General features: G+C 42.4%; 1 long non-coding RNA gene across 1 annotated transcript; it reads right to left on the bottom strand.

Annotated features, from left to right (window-relative positions):
* On the bottom strand, window positions 1–23086 carry LOC141730479 (uncharacterized). The gene is made up of 6 exons (XR_012581998.1): window positions 21328–23086; window positions 20426–20569; window positions 16039–16805; window positions 12079–14066; window positions 6958–7077; window positions 1–3962 (listed from the first exon to the last, which is right to left on the bottom strand). It is a non-coding gene; the product is annotated as an uncharacterized LOC141730479 (long non-coding RNA).
* Window positions 23087–27156: the final 4070 nt, after the last annotated feature.

Here is a 27156-nt window from a genome sequence, read left to right as displayed (position 1 = left end):
GTTCCTGTGGTTTGGGGGTGCAAATGTTATTTTTTCTCCAGGCTGTTGGGTTGATTTGGAAGTCTATTTTTCCAATAAGAAGTTGCACCGAATTAATCTTAAAACAGTGACTTGAATTAAACTGACTTGGGGCACTCTCTAAAATTCCCCCCAAAAGAGGTTATCAACATGTAGGGGGAACAACTGCTCTTAGCCTGTCTTGGAAATCCAGTGGTGATGGAGGATGGATGCCTCACAGCAGCATTAGTTTTAGCTACAAGGAACAACAATTGCTTCCAGACTCTTTTGCCCACTCAGTCTCACACAGGGAGTCACCTGGGAGAGGAAGAGGAGGGATAATTCCCAGGGATGAATACATTTTGGATATGCCATGACAGCTCCCTATCTTTATGCTTGGTACTAGCTCCCAGGATCCTTGTCTGTCTCTGCTGATCCTGTCTGCCCCTGCACCTCCTACACAAGTCCAGTGTTGGTACAATATTTGGGCCCAGGGCACTGCATCCCCTCAATCAGAGTATTCATTTAAATATATAACTGATGAAACTAAAATAAACCAAATTCTGAGGCCCCAGGTGCTCTGGAGATTAATACATGGCTATATTTATGTTAGCACCTGATTTCTCCTGAGATGGAAAACTGGCTCTCATCCCTGTCACAGCTGCCTCTGCTTTCTGCAGGGAGGATAGAAAGGGTCAAACCTCAAATAGGATGTCTAGATCCAGGCTTGCAAACAAAGCAAAACCAACAAACATATGAGATTTTGAAAAAAAAAATTAATAAAAATAGAGGAATACTTAATACTTGCCATTTGCTTTCTGCTCATTTCTAAGTCGTATCTCCAGCTATGAAAACTGAAAGTTATTCAGTCATCCCAAGGTTCACAGTTTAGCTACTTCCTAAGCACCTGTGAAAGGAGGCAAAGTAAAAGGTCATGTGTGCTGCACAGTAACCACACATGCAGAATTTCAAAGCACCTCTTCAGTCTCCATAGGAAATGCTTAGAAATCAACAAATTGCAACTGTTTGGAAATGCTTTTTCTTTCTGAAGCTGTGAGCACCTAATCTATCCTTGTGTTCTTACATCCATCTACGTGAAAGTTTCTGGCAAATCCTTCTCAGGCTGAAAGTTTTAAAATCTAACTGGATGAATGTAACAGAACTTTGTGCTGAAAGTGGTCCCAGCCATGGAGAGAAAGAGGCAGAATCCTTGGATGCACCCAGGCTGGTGGAGAAAAGATGAATCTTTGCCTTGTGAGCACCAGGTGCTAAATGCAGTATAAGAAAAGGGCTCACAGCCCAAAAAAGCTTTTAACTCTCATTTCTTTCTGTTGATGTGAATGAGATGTATGTCTCACCTGCCTTAGGCAGACCCTCAGTGCTGAATGTGGGCAGCTATTTCCCCACAAACATTTCTGCCATCACATCTCAGCCAGGGCTCATCTGCTGTCCACATTGCTCAGCTGCATCTGAGAGAACAGAGCTTCACACAGCTCTGCTCTCCAGAGGTGAACCACTATTAATATATCCCATTGCTGTTAAAAACATTAATAAAAGAAAGAACACACACATACAGAGAACTCAAGGAATTCATCATATTAATGGACAGCCCCTGAAGCACTGTAAATTCAAGCATATGAATTTCAACATCTTCAGGGGTTTTAATGGCATTTTTCCCTTCTGGTATCTAAGTGCTATAAAACTCTGGGCAAGTCAGTGAACCAGGGACTGAAACTGATTTGAAATAAAAGCAAAATGACTCAGGGGTTTAATTGTCCAGGCTGGGCAAAGTGAAAAAAAGTAAATAAGCACTTTGTTATACATGATGGAAAACAAATTGGAGCAAGTCCAATGCTGCAAACTTTCTTCAGGCAAAATTTTCATCAGTTTCACTGGCAGGGGCAGGTATGAGTTCCCAGAGTGGGACTCAGTGACTGGAAATCATCAAAAGCTCACAGAGCCACAGGGCATTTTTGAACATCAAACTGGAAACAGCCAGAAGGTGGGTGATTTTCAGAGCATTTCACCTATATAAATTTGGGGTTTTTAGAATATCTCCACCAGGGCAATAAAAAGTTTGATGTTAAAGTTGTGCTCCCCCAAATAACATGTAGAGTGGTGTGTGATGTGAAGAATTCTGAATTTAGCACCCTATAGTGGGTTGAATTATTTTCATAAAGCACTTCCTTCATGAAAGAAAAGAGTCTGCTTTTTTTCTTTTAATTACAGGTGATATTTTTCACAGGAAAACTTTGTTTCTACTCGATGATCTATTTTTTTTTAGTCAAGAAGAGTCAAATAAGAGGATTTTAGCTTTGCACTGACATTTCAAAAATGCCAAGAACATCAACATTTGTTCAGATCATAGGTGTCACTATTCATCAATCTGATGGTTCAGAACTGGGATTTTACAGAGCAAAAGCATTCAACAAAAATTTGATTTTTATCACATCCCAAAAACACATTTTCAAAAACTCCTCCCAACCTCCAGATGAAATGACTGTATCCACCACTGGCTGGCCCTGTGTCTCAGAAGTCCCCAGAGTGCCTGGGAGGGGACACCTCTCCAAGGTGTGTGACAGCAGAGCAGACACTACACAACAGTCCACAACAGTCAAGGAGGCATAAAGGCCTGGCACAAAGTTCTCCAAAACCATGGGGAAACTGAAGGAAGAGCAAGGAAGCAATTCCCAGTGCTAAACTGGGCAGGCAGAGAAGCTGGAAATTCACCTGGCTTCCCCACCCAACAGCTTCTCTCCCTTCTCCGAGTGGCTGCACCAAGGACGAGGTACATGATTTCCCCCAGGCCCCTTCACGTGGCCAGGCTGAAAGCTCCTCTGGAATTGGCAGCACTGCTAAAATCTAATCAGGTGCTTCTGTGCAACAGACCCAGAAGCAATTGCAATCAAGGCAATTGCTGCATCTGATTACACATGAAAACCCTCGTGCCGCTAAGTGTTTTGCAGTGCTTAATAAAATGTGCTGGTCTTGCCTCAAATTGCATCAGGCAGGGCTGGCTTGGTGTTTTTTTAATATTAAGAATTATGTGAACAGAAAGAAAGAGGAAGAATAGGATGGAATTTGAAAAAGCAACCAGTGAAAGCAAGGTAAAAGAGGCTGAAAATACACTAATTCCCTCATCACAGTGAAATAAGATCTTCAGGATGAACTTCATAGAAATCCCAGCAATCCCAGGAGAGATTTTGGCCAGGTGCCCATAGCTCCTTTGTTGGCCATGACAGACAGTCACACTGGTTAATAACAGGCAGTGGTCTAATTCCCTAGAGAGCAGTTTGGGTTTAACACACCCAGAATCTTGGATTTGGGGGCACAAACACCCCTGAACAAAGGCGCTACACCAGCCAAAACAAACAAAACCCACAGTATTTGTACCACTTCTGGCTGAGTTTCTGTTTTTCCCAATTTTCTAGCAATCTTCACAAAAACAGGGTGAAAAATCTTAACTCTGAATTTTCCTTGTTAGCCCATCACTTAGAAGTCATGGATTTTGCAGTTGGTACATCAGCACAACCCATCCTATGTTCCTAAAGTCTTGATTTAAAGTGAGCCAACTGGAGACAGAAACTGCATGTCTGTGATAACACTGGAGAAGTCTTGCCTGCACTAAGCTTAGTCTAAGTGGAAATTCACCCTTTCACAGGCCCTGTGAGTCACACATCTCCTCTCCTCCTCCAGCCAGTCCTACCATGTCCCCATCTCCCACACGTGCAGTGCAGCACCACCATCATCCCAGTCGGTGTTCTCAGACCTGTTGTGAACATCAAAGTGCCATCCCTTGGCTCTCTGGGCACGCACTTCCATATCTGTGCAGTTCAGACTTGCTGCCTGGGCCAAGCATCTCCAGCAGTATATGGTTTCTCCTGAGCTCAAAGGAAGTATCTGCCAGACACACAGAGCTTCAGCCATTTCCAGACAGTCCCAGAGTGAGGGAAGCCCCAAAGAGCCTGTTTGAACATTTGAGAGAAACAAAGAGTGATGAAGAGGGATTAATGAGCAAAATGACAACCACGTGCATTTTCTTTAATAACATAAATTGTCCCACTGTGAATTATGGTCTAGTCATGGCAGAGGAATTTATATTCCTGCAATAATGAGTAAAAGCTTGAAGCTGCCACAAATCCTGGAGCAAGAGGCCACTCATCCCTGCTGCACTAAATTTCAGCTATGAAACCAAAACTTCATAAAGAGGAGATACTCCCCCCTACCACTCTAGCAAAGGCAAAAAGGGAGCAAGGAATTGCAGTGGGAGAAGAAGGCTCCAGGTCAACAGCGATTCCCACACACACCCAACCTCTGCCAATTGCAGAAGAGACTTGGCTCTGCTTCCTGGTTTTCAGCAAGGGGGCCATTGGAGCTGATGAATTCATAACCTCTGAAAGTCAAACCCATTCCTTGTGATTGCTGGTCAGGGTTTGGCAGAAGTGCTGCAGAAATCTCTGGCTTGAAAGGGAACTGCAGCTGCATGCTGGGACTCAGAGACACCAGTGCACATCTTCTTCCCTTGAGGGAAGACTGAGCTCAGCAGCCAAATTCCAGGGCAGAAAATTGTATCCTAGCACAACTGAAGAAATTAAAGTCATATTTCATGATACAATAAAGAATACTGACAACAGGGAATCATTAAAAACATTATTATTTTAACATGAGGCCAAGATAACCAATAGTCAGAAGCACTGTCTTCCTCTTACAATGACTCGGCCTCCAAGAGTGAGAGAAAATCTGAATGCTCTGCTCTTCCATGTAATTCCATAGGTTCACCATATCCAGCTGGTCCCTTTGGATTCCTTGCAGAGGCTCCTGTGCCCCCCTTCAAAGTTCACCAAGATACTGAACAGTGCTTCAGTGGTTTTGGAGTGGCTGTTGAAGTCCATTCCAACCCCAGAGCAAAGCAAAATTAACCAGGAGGGTTAATGCATCCTGAGTGCTGGAAAAAGCACTGCTTAAAACATTCAGCAGAAGGATGAGGCTGTGCAAGCCTGCTCAGAGACTCACGTCAGGAATTAAGCCTGCAGTGCTCATTAATAATAATGGGAACTAAATGCTGTATTGCATGTGGCGTGATGGGAACAGACTCCTTCTGGTACAGCATGGGGCTGTCCTAAACAGATGATTTAATTAGTATGTTACAAGTATTGATTGTGGGAATAAATATGAATTCAACAAATATTGCTAATGAGCTTCTCAACCCAGCAGTATGTCCTCCACACAAACCAGAAGCAGTTGCTAATTTAATAAATGCCATATCCCAATACTGACAGGAAAACCACTCTTAATGGCAAGACCAAAAATAATCTCTGATTCCCTCAAATCTCTCTTTCATGTCAGCATTTACAACTGGCCTTTCCATATTCTCATTTTACTGTGTAGGCTTATCTTTTAAAAGATGTTACTTTTTTAAGCAAGCAGAATGTCCATGTGAGGATTGGGAACAGGCTTCCTGAGAGGGGCCCAGGAAGTAGGTCTCTACTAATCATTGGACTAAAACCAAATACCTACATAATATTCTTTTTGCTCCAGTCTTTTCCAGCATAGAGTTGCTGTGAGCCTGCAGAGACCCCTCTGCTAGATATGAAGACCATTTCAGACCCTACATTAAAATAATGTGGTCAGAGAAGTCTTTCTGCAACTCCTCCATTTCATGCTTGTAATTTTCTTTCTTTCTGTGATTATTCTCATTCTGCTTCTCATTTAAAGTCTTTGGGGGACTAAACTCTGCTGGTCAGCACAGAGGGATCAGCAGGATTTTAGCCATCATTCTTCAAAATCTGGCAATGGACCTAAGTGCCCAACAGGACTCCCAGCTGGTCCACAGAATACAAGCAGTACCAGGTCCAACTGCAAGTCATCCCTTGCTATCCATCAGCCAGCCAGACCTGTCCCAGATAATCCTACATCTCTTGATTCGGATTTCTTCCTCCTGATGACTCATTGCACTACTAGATTTTTGCATCCATCGTGACTCAGCCATTTGAGTAGCTCCAAATTGGGAAGAAGGGAAGGATTTTCTCCAATGAATTTGACCTTCACTTAATAGCTATTCATAAGTGTATATATATGAACAAAAATTTTCACCTGAATTGCCTGCATTTTTGCAAAAGAGAGATTCCCAATCTTGTATATATGGTCATTAACTGATGCTTTCCCATCTGCTCTTTGCAGGGAATATGCAGGCTTGTTGATAATATTAGCTGTGGTAGTCAAGGGAAAAATCTTTGACTGCTGTGCATTAGCTCAGCTTTTCTCTGTTCTGGCAAGTTTGACTTATCATTAAACATCCCAGAAATGCCAGCTCTAAAAATCATTTCTACTTTGATGTTATTTTCCACCTCTGAGAAATTGCTGCTTTCTTTTGGGGATTTGATTTTTATTAGAAACTTTTTTAAAGGCCAAAAAGCAAGAAATGCATCAACAAAATCAAATGACTCCATCTCCAACTCAAGAAGAGAGCCAAAACCCTTCCACATTTCAGCCACTTTTTTGATGCACATTTTCCAATCCATCTCGCTCTCTCCCTTCTTTATTACATAAATGTATAAAAGGAAAATAGATTATTTTTTTTCCTAGCCAAAATTATTATCTGTTATGTTATATGAGAACTTAAGAACAGTCAGTCTGGGTTTAAAAAAAATGTCCAGCCCAGTATGCTTCCACAGCACAGGAGGTCAAGTGAGCTTATACAAAACTTTCCCCCAGGAACTCCTTTCCTCCATGAGTCATTAGCAGTCATTAGTATTTTCTTTGTGTTGATTAAAGGTTGCATGTAATAACTAATTACATATAGTTCATGAAGCTCAAATTCAGTGTTACTTTATGATGAGTAGCTGGTGCTAATCTATACTGGTGTTGAAAGAGCCAAGTGCCCTCTTCCCTGTTCCCATTTACTGAAACGCCAATCCATGTGCACTTACACAGAGATCCTGAGCAGATAACATTACTCACCCTTTCCAGCTTCCCCAGAGAAGTGTTTTCACTGCAAATGTTCCCAGCCTCGTATAACACTGAGTTGTTCTTGTCCAGTCGTGTCTCCAGAGTGAGCTGCTCACTATCAGCTCTGTGCATCTGTAGGCCAGAATCACTCTCATGAATAAGTAAGAAGGCATGATCAGTTATCAGGAGCATCAACATGCTGGAGAAGAAAGCTCACTAGGGGAGGGAAAAAGCTTTTATTACTTTTAGATGCCCTTTTGGTCTTATTAGAATGGAAACTGTGGGGCTAGAATGTGGAGATAAAGAAGTGCTGACAATAGTGGATTTTATTGGAAAAAAATAATTATATATACACATTGTCAAGTTACTGTTTTCACCTGGAAATCCTGTGTGGCCTTCAAGCCCTGCTCCCAGAGTGTGGCAGCACCAGTTCCAGGAGGGGCTGTTAGCACAGGAACGTCCTCCCAGCTTGGTTTGTGGAGGGCCTGGAGTACCACCAAGCCTGGCTTTGGGTCCCAGGACTGCAGCCAGCTTGCCTCCTTTTAGCCAGTGCATTACAGAGCTGCTTCTGCCCCTCCTGCCTGCACAGTGACCAATCCCACTGCACTCAGCTGGACTCCAGACAGAGAACCTGCTAAATAAGAAGCTGCAAAGGATGTAGAGCCTGGCTTTGCATGTGTTTGTTATTCCTACCCATAGGCTGGAACTAGCTTTCAAATTTTAGTATCAATTCAGACATTCTAATGAAATGACTTCAGGCTTGATTGTTCTCTGCAAGCCTTTCCTACAGACCTAAATAAAGAATTGAAGAATACAACAATTAAGGTGTGGAGACTCTGCAGAGACCAATCCTGGATCATTGCTAAGAGTGCCTAATGATCCTTAAATTCGTGAGGAAGAGAGACGACCTCACCTCTCCAAAGAGCCCATTTTTGCCATTTGGATCAAGTCCAAAGCAAAATATGGCAATTTTCTTTCAGGGAAATTTCTGCAGGTTTGAAATTCTGCAGAGAAAACACTGTGATGAAAGGTAGTTAAATCAGTTGCTTGGTTGGCTTTGTCTTCGGCTGAATTTTCTGATGTCTGATAGATTGTGAGTTCTGAAGCCTTTTCCCATGTCTGGACAATGATAGCAGTGTAATTTTATGTGGACTCCACTGCCTAGCAAAAGCTGTGGTCATGCACTAACACAGAAAAATTCTCCTTAATCTCTTTCAGGTCTCTTCTTTTCACAAAATACATAGAAGCTGGCTATATTTGAGATCTCTAACCTCTGCCAAATCTGGGGACAATTCAACCCTCTAAATACATTGATGCAGGTAGAAGATGAGCACACATGCCTACACAGACACAGGAAGTATGGTCACATAATTCAAGGACAGGGCAACAGAGCATTGGCTGATCCAAGATTTTCCTTCAATGCTGATCAATGCCAGCTATTTGAGGAAACATATTAGAACATGACAAGCGTTCAATGATACTTCAAGTATTTTTTCAGCCTCCCGGAAATCCTGTTAAAGGTTTTCCCAAACCAAAGGGGATACCCATTAAAGGATTTTTCTCCCAATAAATTTGTTCACTTATGTTTTACATGCATGGAAACTTCTAGCATTTACAGCAACTGCAGAAAGGAACTCCACAGCCTAAGGATACATTTTGTGAAGATGACTTCCTTTTGTTTTCTCTGAGACTGCACCATCACAGTTTCATGCCCCCATATTGAAAAAGGCATGGTGTTGTATTTCATTAAATTTAGAAACAAAACATCAAACAAACAACCCTGATCTGTACAAGAAAGTACTTGGCCTGCAGGCTACTCCAGAGACCAGCATCAGAATCTCACTAGTCACATTAGATGTTCAAAAACACACAAATCTGAAGGCTACTAATACTTGGTTTACCCATCCCTTGTGTCAAGACTTCTGAAAAAAAAAAAAAAACCTGAAACCCAGAAAAGAAAAAATAGAGGAATAAAAGTTCTCATTCCAAACTCTCTTTCTACAAGCTATCCATCACACTGAGAAACAGCAAAGATATTTGATTCTGGCTTTGGAGACTTTTATAAGCTCTTATCCTATATAAGTAGCTGGGCCATTTTCTCTATGTACAATATATTAATATCATCCAGTGACTACTGCAATCAATGGAAGCCCTCCAGTTCAGCTCAAAATAGTCAATCAGGCTCCAAAAGCTGATCTTTGTTAATCTGCTTTGAAAACCTAAAAATCAAGGCTTATTTTCTCTTTTGAGGCCTCTCAACATCTTGAAAAACTACTCAATCAGGCCCTTAGATTACATTATTTATTAATCTCCTCTGCAAACCTAAAATAGAGGAAAAATATAAGATTATCAATGTCTCAAAGAATGATGAATGCAATTTTCACTGATCCTCTGTGTAGGAAAACTTAAGGCTGCTAATACTGAATATAGGTCAATAAATCATCCTAGTAAGAGTGACCTAATTAACACTCAAGCACTGATTTGAATGCATGAAGCTCATTATCTTCACTTGAGGTTCACTCTCATAGAAAATGAAAAAAAAACAAAAACTACAAAACTCGTGGAAAACTTTGTGGAAGCAAAGTTTCTGGACAAGATTAAAGGCAAATATTGCTTCTGGTTCCCAGTCTAAGATTCCTCCAGAACAAGAGGAGACAATAGGAAACACTTTGAATGAGTCTGGGGCAGCACCACTGGTGATGGCTCTGTTTGTAAATGCACTCTTTGCCTGTTTGAAAGGATCCCCAGAGCTCAAAGGATACAAAAGCACAGTCTGTTGCAGAACCCAAATAGCACCTCTGCAGTGACCTGTCCCCATGGAATACACAAGCCCAGGCCTGGCAGGCAGTATTCCAGCCCTCAGGATCTTTGTCTGGAGGAATCAAATCCATTGCTCTGCCTCCCTGATTCAAGGCCAAAGAAATTTGTATGATCACCTACGTACCTAAACCCAAAAATCCTTCCTTAAATTATTGTAATGGCCCAAGACTAAACCTATATATTTTCCTTTTACAACCCCTTCTTTCCCAACACCAATCAGCTGGAATAAGAATTTTCTCATTGCTTTTGTACTAAAAGTTGAACAGTGAACAAGGCAATATACTATGGCAGATGAACAGAGTAGTATTGCTTCTGAGTATCATGTGTCAATTGGGAAAGATTTGGACCAGAAAGTGACCAAAGCCTGCTCTTTGACAGACAAGGTGGATTCTCCCTGTGGTACAAATGCCCACCATTGCATCCCCAAGTATGCATCAGACACAAGTGGCAATAACCCAATCACAGACACTGAGCTCTTGGAAAGAAATGAGTCATTTGGAATTAACTAAGTACGAGATAGTTTAGACACACTTAATCTGGAAACTAGGAATTATTTCTAGCAGATGAAGGAGATAATTTCTGGATAGATGAACAAGACAAATAGAGATTACTGGTTTTGAAGCTGAATGCTGATGTATGACAGAGATTATATAGTGCAAAAACTTAAGTTTCAGCAGTGGACCAGAGCTCTTCAGTGACCTGTAGTCCTGCCTTCACAATGTACTGCTGTGTATAAACTCATGTACTGTTATTCAGTCTTTGGAAAAGGTGTATGAAACTGGGAAATTGAATCCATTTATCTCATTAACTGAAAAAAAAAAAACCTGAAGTGGAATCCTGTTCCATACAGCTCACTTGACTTAATTAACTAAAGACTGAATCAGTGCTTGTTTGCAAATACTGTCATTCTAAATCAGGAGCCAGAACCAGCAATTGTTCATTTTCTATTAAAGTCATTGAGGAGGGTACCATTTGATTAGCCTATGGCTTTATTGATTAATTTATCATTTCTTTGTTTGGTATAGATTTTGATTGATTTTCTGTGCTCTTTGCAAATGAGTAGGTTGTCATGAATACAAAAGCACTATACACACAACCAGCACCACAGCTCACCCATCTGTTGTTCTCCTGATGCTCTAGTCACTGAAGCTGCCTCTTTTTACTGTCACCAGCTCTCAATAACTGCTGTGTGAATTAATGACTGCACCTGGGCTACCAAAAAAGCACAGTGTCCTTACCAGATTCACAACAGGACAGAAGAGCAGGTAGTCACAGAGCCCCTTCAGTATGAAATTAAGGTCTATTTAGACACAGGTCTCATTGTAGCATGACACCAGATTGCTGCAGAGCTATGACATTTTTAGAAATTGCTGCTGATAAGCAATAGTTAATATTTTAGGAATAAAGCAGAGATTTGATGGCAATATAGGGCAAGACCATACCCATACCCACACTTGGTGTGACCCAAGTCACACCAGCTTGTCCTGTTTGATTTTGGAATGGTAGCAACTCACACTGGCTCTGCAAAAGGAGCCTTGCCTCATGAGTGGATTATGTGTTACAGCCCCTTTGTGGGAAATGGATTTGTAGAGAGTTTTTAGGGTTTGATAGAAGGGTTACACCTTCTTAAGATCAAAAGGTGTTACTCCAAAATCATTGCCAGTAGTATCAGATGGACACACAAACAGAAATGAGAGGACCTGTTAAATCTGAATATAGAATAATGAGGTATTGAAAGTGATTTGATCTTATTGATAAAGTTCAACAGCTAAGGGACCTAGGTTTAGTTTGTGACTCTTCCTCCTGTGTCTTTAGGAAGTCAGTTAATCATTTGGGGCATACATTCGTCATCAGCAAAAACAAGTATTGCACTCTCATCTCCTGGAAATCATTGTCTTGAAGACAAGCATCTTAATGCTGTGCTCAGGCCCTCATGGACCCATTGTCCTGGCACTTTGTGTTTAGTTATCTGAACCAGCAAGTGTTGTTAAATTACTGTTCTGTCCACAACATTGCAAGAAATCAAATCCCAACTGAGAATCCCAAGTCTTTTATTATCTCCTGCTGCAGTATTGGAAACATTAGAGGGGCTGTGATAAGAAAAAATTAAACTGACTGTTGACAAGAAACAAACTGGAACTACTAAGACCAATCAGAAAAAAAATTTAAAAAAATTGGGGAGAAGGGGAAAAACTACAGAATTAACCACTGTGCATTTAAGTGTGTGGCAGAAGCAGTGTTCATTAGAGCAGTACCATTAGGAACTGAAAATGGGAGTTCTTATTTTGTATATATGTGCCTTTATGTACTTACCTATATGTATTCACGTATTTATTCCCATTTGTCCATTAGGATCTCTTCAACTGACAGTCAGGAGTTCTTTATCTATCTCTGAAACATAGTTCACTGAAACAGAATGTACTACAAGATAATTTCTTACTAGCAGTAGTTTGAAAATATAGAACAACAGACAGCTTGAAGTGTACCCAATTCATCTGTGATGAAAAGCAGAACAAAGACAGTATTTCCAGGGTATAGAAAGAGAAAGTATAAATGTGATGCAGATCAAGTGTCAGAACCTTTTTCCATTTACCCCCATAAAAGTTCAGTATTAAATTGAAAGGGTTATACTGAATTTTAACAGCATGGTATAGCCCTGTTCTATTGTTACTTCACTCAAATCTAATAGTAAGCAAACCACAGAGAAACAGAGAGGCACAACTCAGGGTTTCATCCCTGATTAAAAGATTTTTGAGTGTGACAGAAAGCACAAAAGCTGCTGGGAAGTTGGGTATCCAGATATCATGTTTTAGCGTTTGTAGCTTGGCGGGATTCTGATGTACCCAGGATGATACTGAGAATCCAAGGGAGTCACCCTTCTAGCCCTTTTCAATAAAAAACTACATACAATGAATGTAAGGTACTGCCGAAACAGAGAAAGTGGGATACTCCCCTTTTCACCTCATGAAATAAACTATAATGTTAACAATCCTGAAACATCGATCTGTGCTGCCTTGCATTACAGAAACCCCATCAAAAACTAATTAAGAGCCAAATACCATGCCATCTACTTCAAGATATGTTTCTAAAAGCATTTCATGCTTCTCTTGAGCTAATTCTGTGATCTCATGAAAATAAAGCATTCATCATTACTCCCAGACACACAAAGACAGAGGTAGGACCTAAGCAGCCCTTTCTGCCTGACTACTAAAATAGCACTTTGCTTCCAGGTTTAGAACTGATTCACAAGAGAAAAAGTCAGAAGGTCAACAAACACAATTAGATTCAAAGCACAGACAAGCAAATCTTCACTTCAGGCCACATCTCCAAACAGCAGCCAGTTGGCAGGGGGAAGCTCAGCAGGTTAGCCTTGTCCTCTCTGCCCACTTGCCAGAACAAATGGTGCTATTTCAGTCTGCCGGGGCTGCAGGCAAGCGATTAACTCTCAGGCTGATGAATTGAGAGCAGGACTAAATGGAGCAACCCAGTTTTTCCGTGGGGTTCTCTAATCACAATTCACCACCCAGTAGGAAGAAGTGTAATCTTAGGTTTCTGCAGCCTTTCTGCTGGGTAACGTGATTATATTGTAAAGCCATAATACTGTGTAATGCTGTACACCTTTATGGAGCCTGAGGTGGCTGCAGCATTTTAGCAGCATTGTAATACAAAACCCAACCCACATTACACACAGAATATATTTAGCCCCTGTTACAGAGAAGTTGAGAAGACTAAGCTGATCAATAAAGAGTCTACAAAACCTCCCTGCAATGATGCAATATAAGAAAGATGAGCTCAGGATTTGACAGAATCCAAAAGTGCAGGAGAGAAATCCTAAAATTAAAGAGAAATAAGGAGGAGTCATCATCTGTGAGGTGAAGAAAACTATGTAGTTGGGCTTAAGGTTGACCAGGACATGGGCAAAGTGAAAAACTATTTCCAACAGACTGAACTGAAGCTAGAAAAAAGGAGTTGTGGGGATAAGAGGAGAAGGCAGGTATTCAAAGAAAGGGACAAGAATGGTTGAAGTGTAGAGTGAGTAGAGAAAGCCTGAGAAAGCAATAGAAGAGCAAGAGAAGAAGGATTGAAAAATTTGAAAAGAGACAGGCAAAGTGAATTCCAGTAGAAAGACAGAGAAGAGCTGAAAGAAACAAAGAAATGGGTGCAAAGAAAAGAACTTAATTACATCCCAGGAGATGTGATCCTTTGGAAAAGCCAAGGGAACACGCTGGGGCATTCACACCTTAGTTCCTTTTTGGCTCTGGCTTTTGACAAGAGGTTCTGCCTTTGCTTCATCCATAACCCTAGAGAAAAAAGTAGAAAAAGGCATTAAGATGTTAGACATTTTTGTAATTCATTTTCCCTGGGACAGAACTAGGACAGGAACATTTCTCTGGGACAGGAACACTTCTCTGGGACAGGAACATTGCTCCTCATAGGGAGGAGCTTCTGACTGTCCAAATCCTCTGACTCAGAGGTACCTCCTTTCTTCAAGAAATCCAAACTCCCCAGCCCTGGCAGCTCCCCATGATGAGATGCACAGAGCTGGGTAAACCCACAACTCCTCAGATCTGCCTGGTTTGCCTTCTCTGTGATTATATCACCTTGCCTGGCTCAGAGCAGCTGGCAGGAACAAGCCTGGTGGGTATGTTCACATTACTCACTTTTCACCTCACCCCAGACCAAGCTCCTGGCACCCATCCATCAATATCCCCCAGCCTGGAGAGGCAGAGATGCTTCTGTCTGCCTGTTAATAGCAAACAGCCCTGGATGGGAAGCCTGCAGACTCCCTGGTGTTCAAAGGAAGGAATTCTCTCTGGCCTGTCTGGCCACCTTTCTGCAGGCTGGCTTTCAGGTGGCTTTCTGGCTGCCCTGCTGTGCAATGCTCACAGAATGAATAAGCCTGTTCTGCACACAGGTCTTTCATCTCTGTCTAGGCGAGCTGGAAATGAAAGACTGGGCCACAGCATTCAGCTAAGGTTTCCAAAGCAATTGGCTTCCCATTCCCCATGGACAGACTGAGATTACACCTAGAAACAGTAATTGCCACAAGTTTGCTATGATCAAGCCAAGGGACTGCTGATACATATTCTCCAGCCCCTGCAGTATGTGCAGACTGTGTCTAAAGGGAAACTGCTACCAAATTTAAACCAAGGTCCCCAGACCACACAGCTAAAAGCCTTGTGGTTTTATAATTTATATTTCATACAGAATTCCTGAGGGAACAGAGCTGGTTTAATCCCCCCCCCCCCCCAGCAGCACTCCCTAAAGCACAAGTGACCCCCTTGGAAGAACCTCTCACCATCTCACTGCTAAGGGAGGAAATATAGACAGGCTGATGTAGATGTCTGCAGTCTGGGCTAAATTAGCTCCAGTAACTGCAAAATGAACAAGCAAAACAAACAAAACAAAACACCAGCAACAAAACCAAACAAATACCACAAACAAACAAGCAAAAACCCACACAAAACTCTTTGGAATTAACTCTTATGGTCATTATAGCACTGATTCCACTGGTTTTTACAGCAAGATTTTATCACAAGTCATTTATAAAGGGGCGGTGGGAGTAAGAAGATTATTTTTGCTTTCATTTCCTTGCCCAAGAAAGGGATCTTTGAGGTGATCTAGAGTAAATGTTGAGGGGAGAGAACATGTCTATGCAGAAGGTAATCTTCCACCTCGAGGACTAATCAAACCTCTGTAGAAGTTTGAAACTTTCAAAAAGCCTTTTCCAGTTTTTTGATCACTCCAGAAATCTTGTTTGCAGAAATACACTGCAAGTCTGATCTTTAAATTGGATTGTTACACTAGCTTTTCACTGCCCCTAAACAAAGCAAGATACAGTCCTGTGGCAGTCTGCAGTGTATTCAATGTGAAATATCTGAGCATTAGCAGAACTTGCTCTGCAAAGGCAGATCTTTTGGGAGCTCGTGGGACCACCTGAACTGTCAGTAACCTGGAGAAGCCTGGCAAAACACAGATTCACAATTGCTACTGAGATGGTTTATCACAGTTTTCTATTGAAAGTCTTATAAGCTCAACACAGCCATTAGTATGAAAATTGGACTCACTCACATCTGCTCAAAAGCAGGCTGGGGCCAAGTTGAAAAGGCATCCTGTGCATTACACCTCTGCTTAGAAACCAAGGCCTATTGGCAAAGTTCATTTTGCAATAGGAAAGAAATAAAAAGAGAAAAATTCCCTCCTCAAAGTCCCTACATGGCCTCTGCCAGTTACGCACACAGTAACACCTTAAAAGAACAAAAGAGTTCCTACCTTCTCCTAAGCCAATCCTCAAGAAATGTAGGCTTTAGTTCATATTTGCTTTTCTCTCCTGCAGTTAACATATTAAAATCAGAACTTGAAATGTAACAAACATCTCAAACAAAGCAGAGATTTGAGAATATTATCAAAGTCAGTTCATAAATTCAAACAAGTCCCTTAAATTTCACTTGGATTATTTGGGTCTTGTGTGTGCATCTATATCATCACACTTGAGACACAGGGCCTCACACTTGATTGTAACATTTTTAATGAATTGTCATGTGACCTGGCAGCAAAAAATTCCTGCTGTGGTAATTTAAACTACCAGTCCTTTGTTCTTATTCCTGTAACAACTTTATTCCTTATTTCCTACTAAACAGACAACACAGCCTGGAGATGTCCTTACACCAGGACACGGGAGTTTCCAATGCTCTGAAGTGGCCCTGGCCATGGGAAATTGGGAAAGGACTTGAGAGAAAGAGGGCAGAGAGTCATCCTTTTTCAAAAGTGCAGTCTCAAGGCGTGGCACACAGCATGCTCAGGTGCTCTGAGATGGATGCAGTGCTACCAGGGCTTTAGAGGAAGGGGAGGGATTTGAAATATCTGGGAAAGAAGCCCCCCCTGCCTTACCAGCATAGAGCAGAGCACTGTTCTCAGCAGGCAGATAATGAGATCACACCACACTGAAAGTCAATGAAGACTTTGAAGTTCTGACTTTACAAAGACAAACTGATTCTTACATTTTTTTGCCTTTCCCAAGTAGCAGTTCTGGCAGACACCTGAAAAGAAATGGTAACTAGACGTAAATATAAACAATTACTGTGTTTTACCCCTGTGTTATCCCAGTGGTACTTGGCATTTTAGTAGTTTAAAGTTTAATTACGTTTTTGCTTTTGGTACATTGGATAGCCATTCACCTATGAAGAAGAGCATCTGAGAGGGTTTCAAGCTCATTTAAAACACTCAGAAGCAAAAACTGCTGAAGCGTGCAAGGCTGGCTCTGTGTTTTGATGTGCTATAGAATAATGTATGGAATTATTTATACATTCCCTAAGTGGTGCATTTTTCATTGTGCTTTCAGCTAACTTGCAAACTCCACTGGTCCCATCTCAGGAAAGCTCTCTCCACACTTGTTAATGTTTCAAGCAATATGCTGAATTTTTCCTTGCCCCATAGCACTATTGTGGGGAAGGAGATATTTGAAAGTCTGCTCAGATTGCAGTGTTACAAGAAAGGAGGAAAGAGATGATCAAGAACATTTCAGTCACTTCATTGCTCACAGAATTTCTTATTTATTCAGATTACCCACTCCCAGCTTCCTCCAATCTCCTTGGTTTCTGATGCCTTTCCTGCCATTACCTCACAAGACAGGAGCTGGGGACCCTTCATCTTGAATCTCTTTAAATTTGTTCATCAGCAAGAAATCCCTGTTACAACAATTGAGCTCCAAAGGTCATGTCCACAAAGTCACAACGTGCTCCTCACAAAAACTGTCAGGGCAGGCTGTTTTGAGGGACAGAAATGGCCATGTAGAAGTCAGATTTGATCTTCACCACGTGGGCAAGCAGCCAGGGGAACCACCAGAATCACTGCAGAGGTTTCCTGCTTGCCTGGTTACATCCTGACTTCCACCACCCTCGTGTGTTTGCCTCCTCCATCTCTCTCTCGCTGTCCTGAGCATCCTCCTGCTGCCAGGGGCATGGAGCCCCTGCTGAGCTCAGCTCCACCAGCCTGTGCTCCAGAGCAGGGGAATTGATTTTGCTAACACACGTCTGAAAACACAGCTTCTGCTGCTGTGGTAAATCAACACAGCACCGCAGGATCGGAGCAATAAAACACGGAGCAAGCTGGGGGTCTATTTCCTCTGCCTGAAGGGTGCTCCATCATGCCAAGCTATGATTACTACAGCCCCACACCAGCAATCTCCTCCATTTCTAAGGTCCAGTTTCAGTAGTTTGCTATAGGAGTGCATAGTTGTTTGTTTTAATCTAATCACTATTTGTTTTCAGTTACCCAGGAAAATGAGAAAATCTTTCACAATACGCAAAGCCCTGGGTTTCTTTACCTCTGCCTCTTAGTGGGCTGGTTGCAGAAAGAACCCAGCCACGCAGGCTCTGATTTGGGGAAAAGATAGAAAATGTGTTAGTGGGCAACAAAAACATAAAAAACAGCATAAAGAAGTACAGGAAAATATGATATACTATCAAAAATTTTATATGTGATCAAAAAGAAACTGCTAAATAGATGGGCTAAAATTTCTTATACCTACATGTGTACATATATGACTATATTTATATATGTAGTTGCTGTGTACTTATGTATAAAAATATGCATGTATGTATGGAAAATGCCTCCCTCATCACATGTGGGCTCCACTAGAAAACCCATTGTTTTCATTCTAATCTGGGAGGGAAGTAGATGGCCTGGTATGATTTTTCAAAGGAAAAATGGGGAGCAATTGATAATGCTGACTCCTACACTGCCTCCCCTCATTCAGTGGGGCTTTTTTCCTCACTCAGATCTGTCCAAGGAATTCACACATGCACACATGCTTCTGTTTTGCTCAGATGCTTGAATGATTGTTCTGGCCAGCAGTTACCCTCTCAGTCACAGGGAAAGCTTGTCTTTCACCAGCAGACTTTGTGAGAAGCCTCTGGACTTCCTCACCATTGTTTCAGGTTTTGTTACTTTTTCTTATTTAGCTGCAGAAAATTGTTAAAGAGAAGAAGTCCAGCTCCCCACAGTGCCTTTCAAAATCATTTCAAATGTACCTTACTGGGCTGAGACAGCTGGTTTTATCTTCTTAGGGGGAAAAAAAAAAGGAAAAAAAAGAGAGAGGGAGAAAGACAGAGTTCTTTTGCTCCTTTTTTTTTTCCCACTCTACAGATTCTCTTTTAAAAGGCACGTGTGTTTCCACTTCTGACCAAGGTTTCACAGCAGGAAGACAGCATCTCTGCCACCACCAGCAGCCTCCAAGCCTCACTCTGAAGCTTTGCCTTGCACATGGAAAGGTTGCAGAGTGCAGAGCTTGAGGCGTTACCTCTGTTTCCCTCTGCAGCAGCCTGGGACAAACCCCAGGGCAGCATCACAGAAGAGAGGTCACAAAGACGCTTCCATTTCAGGATCACAAAGCCCAGTGCCCCATGCACCAGGACCAGTTCTTGTTGACTCTTTGGAAACCTCTCTGGGAAATCATGGTGCCTGTATCCTGATCCATGCATCCCGAGCCACACCATGTGCTCCTCCAGAGCTGCTCCAGAGGAACAGCCAGGGTTAGGGGAGCACAGTGACCACCTGCATTCCCAAGTTGGACAGTCCTACCAGGTAACAACACAAAGTTTCTCACAGTTTCTCTCAGGAATTCCTTCCTTTGCAGAAGGGATCAGGTTGTCTGCAAGACGGAGTTGAGTGCAGGCCAGCTGGGTTAGACTGTGGCAGTACTCAGGCTGCTGAACCTGAAAACATTTCCAGAACCAGGAATCTGTCACCTCACACAGGGCTACCAGGTTGATGAGCAAGCTGTCTCCCTGCTATCCAGCTCTCTTTTCTGAGGACTTACTTGTCACTAGCACGGGATGTCCCCAGCTCACACCAGGGAGAAGAAACTCAATAATTATGGTTTAGGCAATTAACCTTTTGGACTCCAGCTCTAATGGGGCTACTGCTGACATCAAGGAAAGGGATAAGGGATGTTGTGGGATCAAAGCTTGCTAAACCAAGGGCCAGATTAGCAGAATTATAAGGCATTGGAAAATTATATCAAATATGATTTATAATCATAGCTGTTACAGAGCAGATCCAATGAAAAAAAACAAACAAGTCCTTTGACAAAAATAAAGGCAGCGACAAAATAGCCTTTCTGAGGCACTAGCATTCCCATGTAGGAGTCTGAAACCAAATCTATACTGCAATGAAATAGTTTTCTGCAAAACCATGCCGCAGTCCATTGGCTAGGTCATGCTCATGAGCTGAACTGTGACTCTGGGATCTAAAGGCATCACTCACTTCTGTCAGAGCAGTGTTAGTAGTTGTGAAGCAGGAACCAGGATCTGATCTCTGCAAAGGGATGTAGACAAGTTCAGTCAATATATTATTTGCTGTGTCTACACTGACAGCTGGATTGGATCCAAGCCCCCTGGCCACCCTCTGATTTACTGGAGCCTTTTAGTCACTGCATTTCTGCTTTAGCTCAGTGGTGAGCCAGAATTAGCAAGTCCTGCTGAGATCCCCAAAGAAGGGTTGTGGTAGGTCAGAGCAGCTGTAGCCATGGGGAGAAAAGGCAGGTTTCTGTCAGTGTCCAGCCAGGTATTGTGGCAGCTCTGTGGGAACATTTTCCTAAGATAAACTAGGTAAACATCTCATTAAGAGCCTTTCCTGTTGGCCATCAGTGGATTCTCACTTTCTCATCTTCTCAGAGAAACTCCCATACTGGATTGCCATAGGACCAACATCAAGTCCAGCTACACCATTCCTACTGAGACCTGTCTTGGTTCATCATGTCACAGCCAGCGTGGCCTTCCTGCAGGCTCTCACATCCTCCAGTCTGGAAAAAGACAGCACAGAGTCAGGGCAGCAAGAAAACAGATATGTCTTAGAAAGTCCTCCTGAAGCTTAAGTAAAACACAGTGAGCTGTGAACCCACCCAGGGGACACTCAGACTGATCACACTCAAAGCTCAGGCTCAAAATCAGGCTGGAGCAGAACATCATGTTGGTGATCAGTGCATTATTACACAGCAGCTGGGCTACAATAATTGCACTCCTCCTTAGCCTTGGAACAGCCCAGAAAATTCAGCATGGCTTATCCCCAGGAAAAAGAAAGGTTTCATCAAGCTTCTCCAGTGTCAAATTAAAACCATGTGAGCAGAGGGGCAGTCAGCAGTGCCCACCTGCCTCCCAGTGACATACTGAGCCACTTGAACTTGGAAAATTGTCTAAGCCAAATATTTCATGGTATTTCTTTTAATGTGCTGGAGGGTGTTTACCATGTTAGGCTGTGTAGCTCAGGGCTGTTTTGGGGTCTGTTATAGAGCATGGTTTGTTAAGGTTCCTGTGCAGGTGCTGGGGAAGATCACAAGCATTACCCATCATGACAGGGACACATGCACCTCTCCTCTCAGCCCATCTCCCCAGCCTCTCCAATTGTACAGGGGTGATCCCTGTGCTGTTTTATACATTTTGAAACCCATTAAGGCTGACACTTATGCAAATGTAAGTGTCTCATCCTTATTAAAGGGGACATTTAACTTTGAGCTCCTGTAAGAATATGTGTGTGCTGTGGCCATCCAGGAGCCTCTCACACCTTCTGCCAGCTGAGACAAATGGGGCATTTCAAGCAGCCACCCATCTTCTCCCCTGTGAGACCATGAGCTGTTGGCACAATGGGCTGAAGAAAGGCAGAGCCATACTGACACCGACTGACTTGTTCTGTGCCTGTACCAAGGAAGGTTGCACAGACATTTTAATCTTCATCAGCACAAAGCCCTGCATCTGGAAAAAAAAAAAAAACTAAAGCACAAGGAAAGGGCAGAAGAAGCCTGAAAAATTAACACAGGGACATCTTCCCACCCCTGTCTTTTCATATGAGGAAAGGATGTTCTATCAGGACTGTAAATGGAGCCCCCAGTTGTGAGAGATGCTGAGATGTGCAATTTTCCTTCATGCTCTGCCTCTCACAGCTGCCACTAAATGATAGTCATGGAAAGTTAAGCTGTCATCCCTTTCCTGGAGTGATTTCCATTTCTTTTGCCTACATGTGGCACTTAGGGACGTGGTTGGCAGTGTTACGATAATGACTGGACTTCCAACCTAAACTGTTCTACAGCTGTATTTGGTCACATTGCACTGTTCATTAAGAGATCTCAAAAACCTTATTGAAAGGTGGCTTCTGGTACTGACATCCTTGCAGAGAGGGCAAACTGAAGTGTATTGTGGTGAGGGACCTTGTCCCAGGGATTAGGGGTAATTGGAGATGGTTTTGGGTTTTGAAGCCTCAGATTTATTCAGGCTGCATAATCCAGGCTGGTACTAGGTAGCTGCTGGCACTGTCAGCTCTTGTTCCTGCAAGGAAATAATTATTTGATCATGAGATTTCTCATACACATATATCTGGCATGTACACATGGAATTAGTTATAACTGCTTCAATTCTAAGCCACATGAACTCATTAAAATTCATTCCAATTAATGCCAATGAGCCGAAAACAAACCCAACACCTGCAAGCCAGAGAGAAATCAGCAGTTACAATACTTTACTTATGTCACCCTACCTTGGAAGTTCTGCTGGAGCTTTAATGTGCAGGCTGTGAATTGAAAATGAAAATTTCTCTGCTTAGACAGATCTTTACAGCTAAGGAGTTGAGAAGGTTAGGGAAGCCAGTGCACAATTAACCTCATGTGGCACTCTGCATGCACCTGGTCCAGCACTACTTGCACAAGTTTGGAAATCTTTCCCTCATCTTACAGCCAAGGAAAGTGAAGCACAGAGGGAAAGGCACAATGGCACTAGAATTGTTCTCCTGCGAGTCCCGCCTCGAGGAGGAACATGCACACAGGTGTTGACTTGATCAGGGTTGAAGAGGCAGAGTCTGCAGCTCCACTAGCCCACACTGCTTCATCAGGGAGCTGGGAGACAGGAGCATCCTAGAAAATTGTCTTCCAAAAGCAGGAACATGCTGGTGGTGAGAGCAGCCTGACAAGCTGCTGAGGTGCAGCTGCAGCCTCTGCCCCAGAGCTCTATCCATCAACTACAGCCCTTGGGATTGGGAAGAGAGCTTGAAAGCACCAGAGCACACAGGTTATTCTCAACAGCCGCAAACATCACATCCTCTCCCAGCTCTGCCTCTGTGCTAGAAGAGATAGACCTGAGTCCCCTCCACAAAGCCATCTCCCTTCTGAGGGTGCTCCAGAAGGGTTTAGTCATGGGGACCTCACTTCAGCCTCATGCACAGGAACATGCAAGTTGCAATGACAGCATTGTTTCTTTGGGCCACACAAAATCTGGGCTGATGGAGCTTCTGAGACAGGAGACCAGAAAACAAAAATAAAAGATAGAAACTTCTGAAATCCATGTGAACTGTTTCTGTAGTGCAGCAGCACTTCAGAGCAGAGCGTGCCTTGTATTTGTTCCCTCTCCTATCTGCAGTGTTGATATTTGCTTTAATCATTTTTTTTTTTTCATTTCTTCTCTAGGTGTTCACTGGGAATTGTCAGCATCTCTTTTTCCCTACCAAGAGTGAATGAACCACAAGTGCATTTTGTATTCAACTTAACAGACTGATTGGCTTTAGACTAAGTTTCTCTATTTCTCACCTGACTTTCATTACCTAGAATAAGATGGTAAGTCAACCTGAACTGAAAGTAATTAAGGGAGTTTTGGAAGGGGAGGGTAACAAAATAAAAGAAGAAAAAAATAATTCTCTCTTCAAACACATAATTGTACAAAAATAACAGAAAATGCAAATGACTTATAGATGTGCCAATCTGGCTCATTTGTTGTCACTTTGAAGATAGTAACTACAAAGGGCTAATATTTGTAATATAGTGACACAGTAGTACTGCTGAAGTGTGCTATTTAGCATCTTCCAAAAACACCTCCTGGGTTGGTCTAAAAGTATCTGAAGGAAGCTCACAGGTCACTTCTCATTCAGGCGTTCCCCAAAATATCAAATCAAGCAGGATATGGGATAGATTCATGTGAGTTAACATTTCAGTTCTTGGATTTCACACAAAGCCAAGTACAGCCCCTTTGCCAGCATGACTGGCTGCAAGCTCAAGGGTATATGGTTTTAAGAGCTCTGTTCAAGGCCAAAATATTTCAAAAGTACCTTGTCCAAACTTGGATCTGCACATGAAAGGCAGGATTTCTTGTGTAGCCATTACCAGTATTAGCAGCTTTCAGTATTGGTAGATTAAAAAAGGTATCCCAGAGAGCTATAAGGGATATCACAGAATAATAATGTTGGAAATTATCTAAATGTATTCAGGTCTGCTTTGGGAAAAAACCCAAACAGACTCATAGGGACAACCTGAGTGTTGAGAATGCCACTTTGTAGCTCTAATTACTTTGTAGCTCTAACTACTTCATCCAATAAAATTTCTCTTTTCAACATGTGCCATTAAAACTCTGGTGGCAAACATTTGATGGCAAACCAGGAATGATTTTGGATAAGGATCAGGGAGAGAGCAGACAGCAGGGCATGGTACACTTTTCCTCTAACACAATATAAATTACACTCCTTCAAAACTCACTCAATGGCGATTTCAGCCTAGATCTGATGCTGCTTGAACCACAGGAGGAGATAACAGGCTCCGTACATGGCCCATCAGTCCCATTAGCAGTGAGGGGAAGCAGCAGAGACAAGTGGCATGACAGCAAATTCCCAGGAATGAGGCAAGGACCAGCAGAGCAGGAGGAGGGATACATGGCACCAGCTTGTTCAAGTCCCTACCCCTCATAGCTGATAAATGCCTGCCTTTGAATCACCTTTGAGTCACTCATCTCAATAATGCTTCCCACAGAGCAGAAGGCTTCAGTGAAACAAGAACTAATTTCTGACATGGAAGACTTTCTTCATCTCAGCAGCACAACAAATGAACTAAAGATAAAAATTGAGCCAGGGCTTTACTTTGGGGCAGGTCAAAAGCACAAAGGTTTTCCTTTCCCCAAAACTTATAGGGTGGCTGCTGTGAGATGTCCATGAAAGCAGTGGATTTCTGGCCACTGTGTTTTACTCATGGTGCATGGACTGGAACCACACTGGATGTGTGTCCATGGCCTTTGGGGACTTTTGAATGAATGACCATGAAAAAATATTTTCTCTCATTTCCAGATAACTGTGCACTGCAGGGATTTATCCTCTAAACAAGAAATTTATCCTCTGAATAAGCTTCTCTGTCACATTAAAAATAGTGAGACCTCTTAAAACAAAGAGGAATTCAGCTTTGAGTAGTGTTTTTAAGCATCCAGCATCAGGAAAGGGGATAATTTATGCATCAAATAAGGAGCTGTCACTTTGTTCTGTGATGGTGAACAGCGTGAAATTCATCACTGATGCTGCCTCCCAGCAGAAACTGTAGGGAACATGGATGGGAGTAGAGTGTCCTGGGTAGCTGGAGTGTGCAACTTGCATCTGCATCCAGTTTCCTGTCAGGCCATAAGACTCCAGCATGTCCCTTGGAAATTTCCGAACAAGAATTTCCATATATGAGAACCAGGCAGAGGATACAGGTGTGGAGCTGTCTGCTCACCTGGATTGTTTATAGGCTCTGTGTTTGCTGCTGCTACCCACATGCTTTCCTGCTGGGTGAGAAACAGTCTGAACCCCTCCCATGCTGGGTCTTTCATCAGTGTCTAAAAAGGAAACTTATCCAATGTCTTGCTTCATCAGGAATGTGTTCTCTTCTGAGTTGCAGCAGAAGAGCAAGATCTGGTTTATCAAAGCTGCTGCAAGATGGTAAGAGCCCTTTATCCTCATAGGACATCTGGCCTCCAGTGATAACAAAACCATTTATTAAAATTGAGTCTCCCACAATTACATGGTGGGCCATTATTCAACTTTGAGAAAGCAAATAGTAACAGTCTATCCTAAACCCTACCCATACACACCAAATGTATCTATTTCTCTACCATGCATCATTAAAATCCTCCTGTCCTCAGGCTATTTCTAGGGCACAGCCTAATTTCCAGCTCACGTGACAAACAGCCTTTGGACAGCCTGCCACAAACCTGTGTGTCCTCTGTGCATTGACAGTGGCCAGACAACCCTTTCCCACTACCTGCTAATTTCGAGTGATGCCGGGCCCAGCTGAGCCAATGGACATCAGCTGTTCAGAGCAGTACTTCTGGATGCAGTGGGGGTTGAGATTTTTAGCAAAGACTGTCCTTTCCTTCTACCTCTACAGCTGTCCTGTGACCTAAAGGACAAAAAAAAAAAAGCTTAATTCTTTTTTCATTAATTGTTTTTTTAATTCAGTGGATTCTCTGATCCTGTTCCAGTGCCTTTGCACGGACAGTGCTATCTGTGCAGCAAAGGTAAGGACCAGGAACAGCAAGAGGAAGGAAAGGTTTGAATGCCTGACTCAGTATCATCATGAATGCTTAACTTGGGAAATCAAACCTGAATGTTCCCACCTGTTTCTGAGATTTTAGCAACCCTTTTAGCTCTAATTGTTTCACTGATGACTGTAATTAAATCAAAGTATGACAATTGTCCCCAACATTTATTTACCTGGAAGCTGGCTGCTTGTGCTTCAGGCCCAAAGAAAGGCTGTTGTGCCCACCAGTTCCTTCAGTATTTAATATTTTTTCTAGATATGGCTCTTGATCTAATAAGAAAATCTATTATCTCTGTCTGCCAATTTTTATCTCAAATATTTATGGTGATTATGTTACATGGGGCTGTAGAGTTACTTATCTGTCAATATATGCTCACTAATTTATATGTTCATTTTTTTTTTCCATTTACCTGCAAGGCTGATTTTTCCTATTTCTTTTAAGATCCATTTAGCAATAGATCTTCTTTTATGACAATGTTTCCAAGGCAGGTTTGGTGCAGAAGCAGAGATTCCTCCTCCTCACTTTCCCTCTAAATTGTGTAAGTGCAAACACGGAACAGCTATAGAACTACATTAAAACAGCTGGTCCCACATCCCACACCCCACTTGGTGGCTCCTACCTTCAGAGAGCTGACCTGAAGTCCAGCAGTGGGGAAAAATCCCACCCCAGACCAGATCCTGCAATTCTGAGCAGGACAGACAGAGCTGGCAGCCACGGTGGTCTCCTCACAGAGAGTTATCTTCATTAAGGACACTTCAGAGTTAAATTCCAGGCTAAATAATTTTAAAAAGAAAAAAAAAATCAGGCTGAAAACATAGCTAGGGTTCAAGGGAAAGGCAAGACAAGAATTCTGGTAGGGACAAACACAAAGCCCTTGGGATAATAATGGAGGATCTCCTATCAGATCTACCAGGAAATCACCTATTTGACATTATGCAAATCTTATAGAGTCAAATCCTGAAATATTAGGCTTATCAAGGTGTAGTCAAAAGGCCATTCTTTTTATTTTTTTTGCTTTTAGTGCTGTCTCTGTCACACAAGAAACTCATGAGATCATAGGCCCTATACAGGCTTG

This window comes from Zonotrichia albicollis, chromosome 10, assembly GCF_047830755.1.
Source record: "Zonotrichia albicollis isolate bZonAlb1 chromosome 10, bZonAlb1.hap1, whole genome shotgun sequence".
Classification (NCBI taxonomy): Eukaryota; Metazoa; Chordata; class Aves; order Passeriformes; family Passerellidae; genus Zonotrichia; species Zonotrichia albicollis.
This window is presented reverse-complemented; position numbering and strand designations above follow the sequence as displayed.